Genomic DNA, 14609 nt, shown 5'->3' with positions numbered 1-14609 from the left:
TGGGGAACAAGTAAACTAGGAATCTCAACATCAACGAGATGAAATCAGATAAACCAAAAGTGACAAAAGCTTGCATTATTAGAATACCGCTGTTCAATAAGCAAAAATTCGAAAGAGAGAAAACATATCCGGGTTACAAACTAAAACTGAGGGAAACACATCAACTATAAGAGGAAAATAACAGAAAGAAAGGAACACTGAAGTGCATCAAATACATACGCAAATGCAACATACATAGCAACAAACTTTTTGATAACAACAGACATATTCCTGACTTGCTATATGACATCTTAAGAATAGTAAAGCTGGGTTGAACCTTGTTTTCTGAAAAGCCAAACCTCCCGCCGATATGACAATGCTATTAGATATCGCTAACTACTTCTCGATATCAATCGACAATTATGGAAATTAAAAAAGTTGAAAAAGTTGAAAACAACACGTTGAATAATTTCAATGCGTCCGAAGTGCTGTTCTGGATTTACCTTCATCGGGAACGCTCAAAGCCAAACATTTAAAATCCGAGGATGTATAAGTAACAAAACCGTTGAAGAGCTATATGACAAAAATACTAAATATTGATAGCCAAATTCATCTAAAGTCAACGTTGCCTGAGGGAGTTGAAACTTTAGTTTCTTAATACTTTTGAAATGTATAAACAGACAATTTTAGAAAAAATTGTTATATCATGTCAGTACCGAAGTACTGACTACTGAGCTGACACTGACACTCCTGTATCAATCGATGGCTATATCATAATGGTGATAAGGAGACTTCATTTATTGCTTCATGATTAACGGTATGAGACATTAAATTAAACGTCATGAATACTTCTAATCTGTACTCCTCCATGTGTCCAAAGGAAAACGATTGGAGTTATTAGGGACGACATCAAAAACTCAATATAGGATAAAGCAATAAATAACAAAATAAATTTCATACGGTTTTTTCACTAACCCCTTACCCCTCCTCTTAACCTTATTTCGGAAAAATTCATTGACCAATAAGAATATACATAAAATTGATGTCAATTAAACAAGACTTGCAACAATTTTGACCCCCCCCCTCCCCCTCCATATCAACTATTTGATTTAAGGTTTTTTTTTGTGTTTTTCTTTTTACCTTTTATTGATTTGTTTATGTCGTCCCTTAATCTGGCGTTTAGGGGAGAAGAAAGAAAATTCAAGACAATTACCGATGATCAATCAGAAAATTAACAGATGCTTTGTATATGATTATCATTTGAAAACGTCAGGTTGACTTTAATTACATTTCACAAATAAATTGTCTCTTCCCGTAACAGTACACATCGTATAAGTCTAATTCACCTTTAGACATAACAGCCCCACAATTTGCTACTTTATTAGGATGATTGGAATCAATGTTGTTAGGTTGGCCTGGCTGGAAATTAAAATAACCAGATATCGTTGTTTTGGTGACCCATTTCCATTCTCCTTCCTTTGTCTCGTCGGATGCTCCAACGTAAAGTGAGCGTAAATCGTGATCTAAAATAAAAGAAATGTTTTTATTCCATTCAACATAAGTTCTTAGTATAAACTGTTACTAGAACACACCCGCAAAATCGCAGGCATACAGAGCGTAGTTTAAAGTATGTAAAGTGTTGATGGAAGATTTTTTTTAAAATTCTGAATGACTGGAGAATTTCAGCAAAAGTATCAGGTTATTGGGGACAGAATTTAGAACTTTTTTTTTATCCCTCCTCCTGTATTTCCAAAATTCCCAATTTTTGGTTTTCTATCAATTTTAATATGAACATACATTTAGTATGTTATAAACATTTAAGAAAAGAGCCTGTAATTCAGTGATTGTCGTTTGTTTATGTGTTACATATTTGTTTTTCGTTAATTTTTTGTACATAAATAAGGCTGCTAGTTTTCTCGATTCGTCGATTCTCGATCTATGGAATAATTATATGGTGAATAATTACAACTAGAGGCTCTCAAGAACCTGTGTCGCTCATCTGTATTTACTGTGGTTTTGTTAATTATTTAATTTGGCCAAGCAGTTAAGTAAGAGACAAAAGATTTTTGAAAAAAAAACAAAAAAATTGCAGAAAATGCCTTTAAAGGACAAAAACTCATACAAGATGTCAATTGGCGATTTTGGTAATGGTGACATTTGTAAATCTTATTTTGCTGAATATTATTGCTATAAACAGTTTATCTGAAAGTATTTACAAAATAACAAAAAACTGCAAAATTTTCTTAAAAATTACCAAACTCAGGACAGCAACCTAGAAAACGGGTTATCTGACTTGTTACATTGTTTTTGGGTACTAAGTAGATCGAAACCTGATGAACATTTTTATGTAAAATCAGATTTGCTCTTAATTCTTAAGTTGCAAACGCCACCACGAGTTGGTTGACCGTTATTGAATAACCGTTTCACAAATGGTATCGGATATGTTCCTTACGTCGTAATTACAATCCCCTTCCCTTTCATGAATGTGACCTATCGAATTAGAAAGTTTACCGGATTTGTAATAACATGAGCAACACGACGGGTGCCACATGTTGATCAGGATCTGCGTACCCTTCCGGAGCATCTGCGATCAACCTTAGTTTTTGGTTTGGTTCGTGTTACTTATTCTTTACTTTTCTATGTTGTGTCATGTCTATTTTTTGTCTGTTAGTCTTTTTCATTTTTAGACATGGCGTTGTCAGTTTATTTTCGTTTTATGGGTTTGACTGTCCCTTTGGTATCTTTCGTCCCTCCTTTTCAGCAAATATCTGTAGTTTTCCTCTATATTATATTTCTAGTCATGTCGACCTTGTTGGTCGGATGGTGGGGCCAAAGGACACAGTTTTTAAACAAGATACCTTAATAATGAGTTTTGCCAAGTTTGGTTAAATTTGTCTCATAATTTTCAGAGGAGAAGACTTTTGTAAAAGATAACAACAACGGCGACATAAAAAAAAAATTAAATTAAACAATTTTCTTTTAAGAGGTCAATTAAACATTTTGGTCGTGTTGAGCTATTATTAGATCCTACTTTGCTGAACATTATTGCTTATTACAGTTTATCTCTATCCATAACAGTATTCAAGATAATAACCTTAAAGAAGAACATTTCATTTTATCCCATGCCAGTTTTCTCTAAATGCTTTTGTTTCAGAGATAAAACCCAAAATTTGCGTTTCACACTTATGTTCAATTTTCAACCATTTTGGCCATGTTGGTTGACAGGCGCGGTATCGGGCACATTTTTAAAAATAGATACCCTTATGATGATTGTGGCCAAGTGATAAAAAAATGTGATAAAAAAATGTGATGAGAAAAACATACTTGGCGGCTCTTCGGCATAATTGAATTAAAATTAAAAATTAAGATGCTGGATGGACCTTAAAAAATTGCATCTGGTAGGTAAGGTTAAAGTGCATCATTGTAAAATAACTTGTACCTAAATCAATTGATATAAGCAATTATCCAAACTTACAGTAAGTTTTTAAGAACTCTTTGGTTTCGTTGACCTTTTGTTCAGAATCTAGGACCAGTAAGTGGCTATTCTTGTTTTCACAATATGTTTTTGCTTCATACCAATCCAAATCAATAGTACTAAACAGCATGCATAGCCCGTTATAATAAACAAAGTCCCAACCATTACATTCTGTAAAACAAATCATATTAAATTATCATCTGTACTAACCACAATGCATAGCTCGCTTTACATATATACATCGATTGTCATCAATTTGTATGGAAGGCCGGCTTGGCAGTAAGTCTATGTCAAGTTTGGTGGATAAATGTAAACTCGCATTGCAATTTTTGCTATAATTTTATGTGTATAAAACAGACAGCCTTTGTTCATCATGTTACTATTCCAAATTCAGCAAAGATACCATGCGTATAATTCTGTACACGACACTCGTGTTTATTTTCAATACAAATTTACATTTGAACACAAATCAATTAGGAGGTCAAATCAATAACGACATTTAATAATAATGAAAACCGAATTGCCATATATATATATGCCGAATCTTAATAAGTTACTACATGTCTGGTAGTTGAAAACCTAAAAAGTTCGAATAAGATCAAAGTTTTATAAACAGTATAATTGTAAACAACAGTTGCATTGGTCCAAAACACTTGTTTTAGGTTTACATTCAATAGAAATGATCAAAGTCGAATATCAATTTACAGATAAAAAGTGTATTATATTACATGTCATAGACAGCTATCGGTTATAACATGTGTAAAATGTTTGTGGATAAACATAATTACTAAACAAAGCCAGTGTCATTATGATCAGGTGAATAAAGAAATAGATTGATGCAAATGGATCAATTTGTATGGAAGTCTATCCATTTATTCTAAGTCAAAGTTCGGTGGATAATGTCAACTGGCATCCGACATGTTCAATTTCTATGCTTAATTTTATGTATATAAAAGAGATAGATAAAGCCTGTGTTCATTATTTTATATAAAACTCAACACAGTTAAGGCTTATAATTTTGTACGCAACGCGTTTTTTTCTCAATAAGAGTTCTCATTGGCGCACGAATCAATAAAAATGTCATGCGCAGGATGAATGTTTTCCACCACATTATAAGCATAAGAATAAATAAAAATATTAACCAGCATTTGTGATTTGTCACTGATTTCAAATGTAGACGGCGCTATGAAAAGTTTTTAGTTTATCAAATTTTATCAATTCAATTTGCCAAAAATTGACAATGTGGATGCACATTAAAGGTATTTTGCTCTAAAAATTTGCAAGAACGTTAAATCAGGCAAGTTCTTCACTAGGGGATTGTTAATATATACGTTATATATGACAGGAAGATAGTCGTAATTGTACCAATTGGTCGTGTCAATTTCCATTTTAATTTATTTTTAAACCTTAAACGATTTGCCGGATTGAAAAAGTATACATACCGTCTTGTGGTTGTTTGATGAATACCCGTACTGTTGAAATCAGTTTTGAGTTTGGCGTTAATGGGGATAATCCAAAACATGTGTTTTTTTTCGTAAATAAAAACCGCTCTACATTTAGGGTCACCTGTACATATTATTGAACATTCCATCAATGAGGTCGATGGCTGTATGAAAAGATAGAATGGTGTCCTCGATGGATTCAATTGTTTAGGGGGAAACAGTTCCTTAAATATCCACTGAGTATAATCTGAAAATATCAATAGCATTAATAATGTTCAATATAAGTAATTGAGACTGATTAAAATAAGACAAAATTGGAGATATGGACCACACAGCAAATTAAGTGCTTCAATTAACAGCTCCGTCCAAATCAGGGTGTGAAAGTAGGGTTGTTTTATGCTATCGACACCATAAAAATTAAAGTCGGCAAGGATAAACTATCGGTCGGGTTACAGCCAATATGGATTTGTGACCTAAATATAATATCAACAATATATGCAAAAATAATAAGGGATAAATAGATCAGCACATTGTCTTTTTAAGAGAAAAAAGTAAAATCACAAAAATACTGAACTCCGAAGAAAATTCAAAACTGAAAGTCCCTAATCAAACAGCAAAATCAACTGATAAAACACATCAAACGAATGGACAACAACTGCCATAGTCCTGACTTTGTACAAGCATTTTCAAATGTAGAAAACGGTGGATTGGACCTGGTTTTATAGCACTAGACCTCTCACTTGTACGATAGTCGCATGTGCGAACAAAAGAGTAGCAAAAGGTAAAATAGTTGCGCAGCAGACATCAACGTGTCACTTTCTCAAAACAAACAAATATCAAACAAAAACACAGAAATAAAATTGAGAATGTAAATAAGGAATGTGTCAAAGAGACAACAACCCGACCACACAACAAGAAAAGGTCACCAACAGGTCTTCGAAGTAGCGTGAAAAAGCACAACACGCATCTATTAAATAGAAAACCACATGCAATGGTTGGCGTGTTTGACGCCAAAAAAGGTTAACGTCACATAGGGACAATTTTTAAATAATTTTGCCGCTCAGTGTTTTTTTTTAAGTTGGGGAATGATGGTTTACAGGGTTAAAAAATAAAAATTCTGTTAAAATAAATTTCAGAAAATGACCGAGATTTTAAATTATCCATAAGTTTTTAAGAACTTTTAAGATTCCTCATATGGTTAATATCCCTACGTGAGAAAAATAATTTTTCGTTCAAATTATTTTCAGCCTTATAATGGAACAATAACATAATGACATATTATAATACAATAACTCACTGGCGGGATCTTTAAAAGTACAGAGTCACGTTATATGAACAAAAGAAACACAAAAAGTCGCACATGCAAAACACTCCAGCAAAACTGAAAGAGAATACAAACAAAATGACGGGATGTATAAGGACCGATCCACGTCAAATGAATATCACGGAAACAGACCAAACAGTAAAAGTCAAATCAATGATAGAAACAAGTCAAATGAAAGAACAATAAACCACGTTGAATCTACAAGGTATATGCCGATGAATTATGTTTTAGAAAAAGGACGAGACGTTCTTTGACATACCCCTGGTTCAATGATACTAGTGTTTTAAATCAATACGTCAAGCATTAAAGTCATATGAAACGAGTGACTGGTGAAAAATGATGTTTATCCAATCTTGAACCAATACGTGTATTAATCATAAGTTTGGTCACGATTTTACCCTTTTTTACGCATCCGTAACGTATAATCGTTACTTTTTTTCTCTCGGTCTTATATGATGTGCAACTATGGCAGTTAATTGAGTGTCGTGTTTTGAAGACGTAGTTAACCTATTGTCACCTTAAATTTTAACAAAATAATTGATATATAATTTGAATTCATATCCTGACAATCGGAAATAGATCCACGAGTTATGATTACTGTTTTATATTAACAGGGTATTTTGGTTTTTATTTACATTATAAAATATTAGAGTTATTTTTACGTAATTTGCCAATTTGCCTATTCGGACTTCATTTCACAAACATAAGCAAACGGCCTTCGCCGTTAATACTTGAAGGTCCTTAGAAACATCCATTGATATAATTCTTATGACAATTTTAAACACATTTGTATGAATAGCTTTCAGGAAAGATAAAATAAAAGAGGCAAAAACATTTGCTATATTTGGGGCCAGCTGAGGGCCACCTTCGGTTGCGGGATTTTCTCGCTCTATTTAAGACATATCTGTGGCCTTCAACTATTATCTACGTTTTGGTCGGGTTTTTTTTTTGTTTGTTTTTTTATATTACCCATTTCCATTCTCAATCGACATCGTACCCAATATCAGTTTTTAAAAAAATATAGTCCTGGTAAAATGAGAACCTCAAACACACTTAATGGCTGTGATTGAAATAAGCTTCTTAGAAGAAGCGTAACAACATAAAAATCTTGATGTTGAATCAAAATTCTGTTTTAGTTATAATACCTGTTGTTTGGTCATGCAAATCAAAGCCGGTACTTAGATTATTTTCTTTTATTTTGTGATCGCTATGTATGGTTCCAAGAGAAGTTGAATTTGATTCATATATATTAGCTGTATTTCTAATGACTTCTATTCCGTAGACCTCCACTTCACATAATGCCAAAGGATAATGGCGATAATCATCTTTCTTATATACTGTCAAATATTTCCCTGATAGGTGGTCTGGACAGTTAACATACAATTCAGTTGGTGCCTGTCCAATTTGCTTATAACAAAGACTAAACTGACTACTCCAATCAGAAGTATTATGTATTCGTATTTCAAAGTCACTGTGTTGTTCAGCTGAAATACAATTTACATTTTGTGATTTACCATGTTTACTTGTTTTCATATCTGCGACAATTGTGGTATATGTGTCAGTACATATCAGAACACTATTAAAATATTGGACAATATAACCTTTACTTGTAAAAAGCCGAAGTGTAGTGGCTAGTGCATAGGACTAGTAACACAAAGGTTCCTGGTTCAATTTCCGTTGCGTGATGAAAAGTTCAGGAACTGAATTGTTGACTATCCCTTGACACCATTTGCGAGTATAGTCTTGAGAAAACGATGATAGTCCGTCGGAAGGGGACGATAAATGGCTGACTTATGTTAAGAGAGAGTCATATCTCTTGCACGTAAAAGACACCCTTGTAGATTACGAAAAAGAGCAGCCAATGCCGCTAAAAGACATCACTCGAACCCGCAAAGTGGAAAGGGATTGATGTAAGTTGCAAAACTTGTTTCCCAATCCACTATAAATAAATATGTTTAAATTAAATTAACTTTTACTTGAATCAAAACCTTTAATTACTGATATTGAAATTGAAAATACTTCAGTATATCCTTACTATTCCAATGTTATATTGTTATACCCTGGATTTCATGATGCAAATCATGAATTAAGAAACTTCTGGAGCAAATGTCATTACTGTGATATACAAGATTGTGATGCATGCTTAACTTACTGTAGCCCTTGATATCAGTGTGTTCAACGATTGTCGATAAGTACGTACGAATGATTAGTTTGGAAGTCCCAAAGTAATTGTTATTCCTGGGATTACAGACAATGATACATTTCCTTTTCCCAGAATTTTGTGTCTTTGTGTCTTTACCAAAAATCTTACCGAGGAACACTAATTATATCTTGGATTTCAGATTAACAATTGTTATTTCCCTTGTGGAACACTGGTTAGTACTGTCTTTTTATCCTTCACGTTCACATTGAAATAAAAAAAAGCTGTTTTAGGAATAAATAAATTGAATGTCCTTACCCCCCAACTGCCTTTAGACATAAATCTCTAGGTGCTTAACTGTCTTATACCAATTGGTCTTATGTGCAAGTTTGACCAGAGTGCAATACTACGGAGAGGTTGCGTGCTAAAAAGGTAAGGACTTTGTATTACTACATATATATTAATAAATTGATAAATGTATTGACATTTCAAATATTTATACAATTAATATTTCCTAAGCCACGAATAAATGATATCATAAGAGACATACACTATAAAAAAGAAGATGTGGTATGATAGCCAAAGAGACAACTATCCACAAAAGACCAAAATGACACATACATTAATAACTATAGGTCACCGTACGGCCTTCAACAATGAACAAAGCCCATACCGTGTAGTCAGCTATAAAAGGCCCCGATAAGACAATGTAAAACAATTCAAACGAGAAAACTAACAGCCTTATTTAATTAAAATTGAACTAAAAACTAATATGTAACACATAAACAAACAACAAACAATGAATTTACAGGCTCCTGACTTGGGACAGGCACATACATAAATAATGTGGCGGGGTTGAACATGTTTGCGGAATCCAAACCCTCCCATAACCTGGGACAATGGTTTAACAGTACAAAATAAGAACGAACTATACAAATCAGTTGAAAAAAATCGGTTGAATCTATGGAGTGGTACATTGAGACAACAAATAAGTAGGCAATTCTAAACATATACAAAACAAACTAAGACAAAGGCAAATTGAGATATAAAAGAAAAATGGGAAAAAGATGGAAAGTACCGAGGAGGACTTTACAAATGATAAATTCAAGACACAAAGCCAAAATAAACTACGACGAAAAAAACAGACAATAGTCTACAAAACGCTACGGAGATAAAATAATAAGCAACACGAGCCTAATATCAGTTGCTTTGGAAGTGGAAACAGCTCCTTGGTCACTCGCATGAGCCGCCTTGCACAATATGTTGCTGATCATCATAGTAAAATCAGAGGAAAAAAGTATTCAGAAATTGTCATACACGAACTTAAAAGGAATACAAGTTTGTTCAACAAAGAAAAAAGTTTTTTTTTAACTGTTGAACACATTATAAAGAAATTATATCAATAGGCTCACGACAGCAATCTGTTCTTGCATATATGTGAACGCTTTCAATGGTATACATATTTCCAAAATCTACTGTCCACCATTTAACAGGATCTGTATCAGTAGTGTGAGTGCAGTCACCATTAGTTGCAATCTGATTTCTCTTTCCATCATTAGCATGTCTTGGTCCAAATCGTAGAACCTTGTTATTCAATGTTGAAACTTGTGTTGCGCTTTTGTTTAAGGCAATGTTCAAAGAACCAATTCCTGAAATTATAGAGAAAATGTCATGTGTACTATACGTATAGTAGAAGATCATACTGATTCTGCTAAATCTAAGGTTCAAACTCTCTAACTAGATTTATAAGTATTATAAGATGCCGGATAGTGATTATACCTATATACTAAAGCAATGAAATTTTCTATTCAGTACAGCAACCGATATTAGAGTGTAGAAAGGCAGAATTTTAGGATACTTTTCTAATTTGATGTTGTATATTATTATTATTGCGTATGCACTTTGGTGTAAATTTTGTCGTTATTGAAAAAGTTTAGTATTTTTTTTACATGTTCTACGTATGTGCATAATATTTTCTTTGTTCTTTGTGTATGCTTTGATGATAAAATGGTCGAGAATAAAAGAGGGAGTTTTAACATTTAAAATAAACTATTCATGCCAGGAATCTCGTCCCTACTTATCGTGTGTTACATCTGAATGTTTTTCTTTCTTTTTAATGATTATATATTAGCTGCAACGCAAAAATAAAGAAAATGAATATCAATATTTCTGTGAATAAAGGCAACAACAGTAAACCGCTTTTAAATTGTCAGAAATCGATTAAGCGAAAACAAATCCGGGTAACAAACTAAAACAGAAGGAAACACATCTACTATAAATGGAAAACAACGGAACAACAGAAACACAGTGCAACATGAACAAACGCCAACATTTATAGAAACTATATATATACAATTTAGCAGTTGTCATATTCTTGAATTGGTACATGATATTTTAAGAATCAATGATAGGTTGAAACTGGTTTTATGGCTAGTCACTCCTGCTTATATTATGTTAAAATAAAATCTATTTTGGAAGAAAAACTCTTTATGAAAAGTATATAGCCTACAAAACAGACCAAATTCATCTTTTATTTCGTGTTTTGATATTATAGATTCGATCAAAGTCTTATACATGTACATGTTTACGTGAACTTTCAGAAGGTCGATTTCTATCTGACGCAGCTCATATGTTGACTGTTTGTTTGTTTTTATTTTACCTTGTACATAACTTATAGACACAGAACGATCAATAGATTGACATATTGAATTAATACATGTCTTTTTTGTTAAAGAATATACGTTGCTTTCTAGATGAATGTTTTATTTCTTTTTGTCGTTGGGTTTCCATTGTATATATTACAAGCATACAAGCATGTATCAGACAGCCACTTCTCCTGAACTTATGGATGCGTTTGTATTTGTTTTCACCATTTGATATGTAATGAGTTTTGAACAGATGTAAAATAAGCGGGTGTAACATGTGTAAGATTCAAAAATACATTTACTAGAATGCAATCCCATTCACCTCTACATGTCTTAAATGATTTTTGTCCAAACTTAAAATGAAATGCAAAGGAAAATTGAGTCTCTGTGTTTGATTCTTCATAAAGTTAAATTTCAAAAAGAGTGATTTAAGAAGATACCTACCTAGTATAAGTTTTACAAAACTTTAATAAACAACTCTTCACATATATGAAGTGGTAATTTGTTGTTAATATAAAACATTTTGTTGACTGCAGTCCAGTCCATAACAGACATTAGAGGAATTAAAATAATACTTACATTATAAAGGTAACCTTAAGACTAATTCTAAAATTGGCCATGGCCCTAGTAAAATACTTAAAGTAGTGGTCATATGATATACAAAGCATTGTATGATCGATTGATTTGAGATAGTCTTATCGAATTCTATCCTTTAGGGTGTTTGAAATCGTCCATTTTGAATTGTTTGTATTAAGCATGTTTACAACAAGCTCTTTTTAATTTTACTGGCTTGTGTGGTTAACATCAAAATACTCAACTCGATTGTTATTCTATTACCACAGACGTACATTTATGCTGATTTTCTAGCCACATTTAATGCCGTCAAAATGTACAATTAGTTTTACTTCAGATATCGGGTGTAATGAAGCAATGGTAAAAGAGGGACGAAAGATACCAGAGGGACAGTCAAGCTCATAGATTCAAAATAAGCTGACAACGCAATGACTTAAAAATAAAAAGACAAACAGACAAATAATAGTACACAAGAAACAACATAGAAAACTAAAGACTAAGCAACACGAACCTAACAAAAAATAGGGGTGATCTTAGTTGCTCCGGAAGGGTAAGAAGACCTTGCTCTACGTATTCTACTCGAAGCTATAACTGATGCCACCATGATTTTGTTATTTGTATCTGAATATCTGTTTTACACCCAACTTAATATGCACAACACGACGGATACAACAATTGGAACAGAGAATGTCGACCAGCCTCTAGAAAGAAATGAATTTATTGAAAGGGTCAATCCCGAAATCCCGAGCTTAAAAACACCCGATCCCGGAGTCCCGATAAAGGTCCTATCCTCCCTCCGCTGAATAGAGATATGCATGATATGAGCTGCGTAGAAATGAACCTAATGTAAATGAATATCAATGCATCTGTTTACACATTTCGATCCGAAGAACCTTACAAAAACTTCCAAAGTTTATCTTTTATTTCGTATTTGAATGTTAAAAAAATCAGAGCCTATACATGTACATGTATACGTTCACTAGTATAAGGTATATATCCGACGCATGTTATATATGGATAAATAAATAATGCATTGATAAGAAATGTGTAATTCTATGAATTGAAATAGATATAGGAAGATGTGGTGTGAGTGCCAATGAGACAACTCTCCATCCAAATAACAATTTAAAAATTAAACCATTATAGGTTAAAGTACGGCCTTCAACACGGAGCCTTGGCTCACACCGAACAACAAGCTATAAAGGGCCCAAAAATTACTAGTGTAAAACCATTCAAACGGGAAAACCAACGGTCTAATCTATATAAACAAAACGAGAAACGAGAAACACGTATATATTACATAAACAAACGACAACTACTGTACATCAGATTCCTGACTTAGGACAGGTGCAAACATTTGCAGCGGGATTAAACGTTTTAATGGGCCCAAACCTTCTCCCTTTTTCTGAAACAATAGCATAACATCACAACATATAAAAACATACTATAAAATATCAATTAGCAGACTTAACTCAATCAAAAAACGTATGATTACACAAAGAACGAATAAATTTGATCTGCGATATCTGAATACAAATGCACAGTTAATTAAATATTAGAGACAAACAGTCATGACCAAAAGGCTATCAAATAAATTCAAACACACTGAGAAATATTTAACCAATCAATGTTCACTTTAGAAAAAAACCGGTTTTTTATAATCTTGAAGTTTATACAAATGTTGTAAGAATAAGTGAAAAATTGAAGATATTACAAATAATCAAAGCTGGTATACAGCCAAGATCCATATAAATAAAAAATGACAAAAAAGCAGTATAAACAGTATCAACAGGTCGAATTAACAAGAAAATACGATTTGAGAGTACTCGCAGTTACTGACAGCTAGTTAAAAGCCAAAACCAATTAATAGTAAAAAATCATGCATCAGAGACTAAAATCGACTAAAACACATCACAGGGATTTAGTATTTTAACGTCATTAATAGTCAAAGAAGACATGACTTGTGCAATGCCAAAAATAAATGTATCGACAGGTAGTAGTATAGTGAAGAGCGACTTCTATAGAAATAAAAATTAACGTGGCTGTGTCCCCTATACATCTCGCCTCAAAAGATAATGAAATTTAGTTATGTTTTAATTTGCTAATGACAAAATCAATATTAGTGCCAATGTGAACTATATTCAGAGATCTAATTACAATATTGGTACGATAACCCTTACTTATAAGTTTGTTCAAAGGTTCGATGAGTTTACAAGGAGAAATGCCATAATCCAAAATATCTGTATATGCAAAGCAGTAAAGTGGTCACAAGGAGAAGGTCAAATTATTATTTTTTAATTCATTTTTCTATGGTTAAAATAATTTGGATATATCTACTTACCAAACACTGATTGTAAAGAATTAATAAGAAGAACGTAATATACACTATAGAGTATTTCCTTCATAGCTATGAAAACATTACATTGATAAAGTACATGATTGTAGTGTTACAATTACATATATAGCTATTGGACACTTGTGTTACGTCATCCACTACAGCCAATGCATGAGTTATGTGTTATTTAATATTCCAATAACAGGAAGGGATTACGGAACGGAATATTAAGTTAGTAGATTGTTTCAAATCCTGCAAGAAGGAAATGCTAGTGACATTTTTCTGGGTTTACGTAAGTTAATTGTTTACTCGAAGAAAACATAATAGGCTCGTTTAAATTAATCATAGAAATTTATATTAACAATCTGTAGATAAATATAATTAATCTATTGTGAAATAAGTGGTATCAGATTGCAGATAGAAATTCACTAATCAAAGTATTATATTGTTAAAAGTTTTTTTTTAAATTTATAACAAAAAGTTTTCCTGTTCAACACATATCTCTCCTTTGTTGTAAAAACTCATCAAAGGCACCAGGATAACATTTTGTAAGCTGTCTTTAAACAGTTTGCTTTGCCTGAAGAATAATTCTGAATTGTATTAGGTTTGCTCTTTTCTGAGAGTAAGCATTATATTTTTTAGAATCTATGCAATGCTCACGATGCCTTACATCAAAGGTAGTTTTAATAGAACAAT

At 32.6% G+C, this 14609-nt stretch overlaps 1 long non-coding RNA gene across 1 annotated transcript; it reads right to left on the bottom strand.

The window, feature by feature from the left end:
• Positions 1–1233: 1233 nt before the first annotated feature.
• Positions 1234–7509, bottom strand: LOC134689596 (uncharacterized). Its single transcript, XR_010101875.1, has 4 exons — positions 7366–7509; positions 4897–5143; positions 3455–3625; positions 1234–1502 (listed from the first exon to the last, which is right to left on the bottom strand). It is a non-coding gene; the product is annotated as an uncharacterized LOC134689596 (long non-coding RNA).
• Between the last annotated feature and the right edge of the window lie 7100 nt (positions 7510–14609).

This window comes from Mytilus trossulus, chromosome 11 (genome assembly GCF_036588685.1).
Source record: "Mytilus trossulus isolate FHL-02 chromosome 11, PNRI_Mtr1.1.1.hap1, whole genome shotgun sequence".
Lineage (NCBI taxonomy): Eukaryota > Metazoa > Mollusca > Bivalvia > Mytilida > Mytilidae > Mytilus > Mytilus trossulus.
Note: the sequence above shows the minus strand (reverse complement) of the source record. Positions and strands in the feature narration are given on the sequence as shown.